This window comes from Prionailurus viverrinus, chromosome D2, assembly GCF_022837055.1.
Source record: "Prionailurus viverrinus isolate Anna chromosome D2, UM_Priviv_1.0, whole genome shotgun sequence".
NCBI lineage: Eukaryota > Metazoa > Chordata > Mammalia > Carnivora > Felidae > Prionailurus > Prionailurus viverrinus.
In genome coordinates, this window is record NC_062571.1 from 49,013,693 (window position 1) to 49,015,145 (window position 1,453).

At 47.4% G+C, this 1,453-nt stretch overlaps 1 non-coding gene across 1 annotated transcript; it reads right to left on the minus strand.

Moving 5' to 3' along the window:
- Positions 1-1,014: 1,014 nt before the first annotated feature.
- On the minus strand, positions 1,015-1,124 carry LOC125148521 (U6 spliceosomal RNA). Its single transcript, XR_007145603.1, has one exon. It is a non-coding gene; the product is annotated as a U6 spliceosomal RNA (small nuclear RNA).
- Positions 1,125-1,453: the final 329 nt, after the last annotated feature.

The window sequence follows — 1,453 nt, forward strand, 5'->3', positions numbered from 1 at the left end:
TTTATCAATTTTATTGGTCTTCTTAAAAAAAAAAACCTGGGGCGCCTGGGTGGCTCAGTCAGTTGAGCGTCCGACTTCGGCTCAGGTCACGATCTCGCGGTCCGTGAGTTCGAGCCCCGTGTCGGGCTCTGGCCTGATGGCTCAGAGCCTGGAGCCTGCTTCCGATTCTGTGTCTCCCTCTCTCTCTACCCCTCCCCCGTTCATGCTCTGTCTCTCTCTGTCTCAAAAATAAATAAAATGTTAAAAAAAAAAATTAAAAAAAAAACCTTCTAGCTTTTAATGTCACTGATTTTTCTCTCTTGTTCTTCCATTTTCTGTTCCATTATGTATGCCCTGAGCTTTATTATTTCCTTTCTCCCGCTTACATTCAGTATAACTTGCTCGTCTTTTCTATTTTTTTTTTTTTTTAAAGATGGAAGCTGATAAACAGGGATTTGAAAGTTTTCTTGCTTCCAAACCTGGTTCGGTGCTGTGAATTCCCCTCAACGTGTCGCTTGATCCCTCTCCCACCAGTTTTGATGTGCCCTGTTTTGGCACTCAGGCCATTGATGGAGTTTTCTTCTCATTATGGGTTATGTTCCCTGCCCCTTTGCATGGGTGGCCATTTTATTTTATTTTTTTATGGAATGCTGCACATTGTTACTTTTTATGTTGTGTGCTGGATATTTTTGTTTTACTGCATGTTTTTTGGAGCTTAGTCCTGGGATACCGTTAAGTTACTCAGAAAGAGTTTGACCCTTTTGGGTCATGCCTTTCAGTTTCTTAGGGGGGCTGAAACTGTGTTTACTCTGGGGGTAATCATTCCCTAGTCCTCAAGCAAGACTCCAGGTAAATGCCTCGTGGTTTGTGAAGTTTTCGGTCTGCCTTGAGAGAAGAGACGCTATTCGTCCTGTGTGAGTGCTGGGTACCCTGCCCTGCGGTGAGTCAGGTGGTCCTCTCCTGGGCTCGGGTAGTTTCTGCACACGCGTGTGCCGATCGGTACTCTGCTACATACTTAAAGGGGACCCTTTCTCTGGAGTTCTCCGGAGTTTCACGAATTTGCGCGTCTCCTTGTGCAGGGGCCATGCTAATGTTACTTCTCTGTGTCGTTCCAGTGTGAGTATCTGTGCTGCCCGAGCGAGCACTGGAGTGCTCTAGGGTTGTGTCTCTTTGCAGCTTTCTCTTGCTCCAGTTCCTCAGTATCTGCCTTGGTTTCTTCAGACTCTCAGCTTTGTCTCCTCAACTCATAGAGTCGGCAAGCCATGCCCGGGTCCCCTCCCTGGGCCGTGGAAACTGGTCAGTGAGATGGGCAATGAGAGAGATCATTTGTTTCCTCTCTCTCAGGGATCCCCGTACTTCGTGTCTGATCTGCTGTGTGTTGAAAGCTGTTATTTCAGCTATTTGGTCAGACCTGCCCCCCACCTCCCAGGGGTTCTTGCTGGGGGAGGTTAAATCTGGTCCCCTGTTTCCCCAT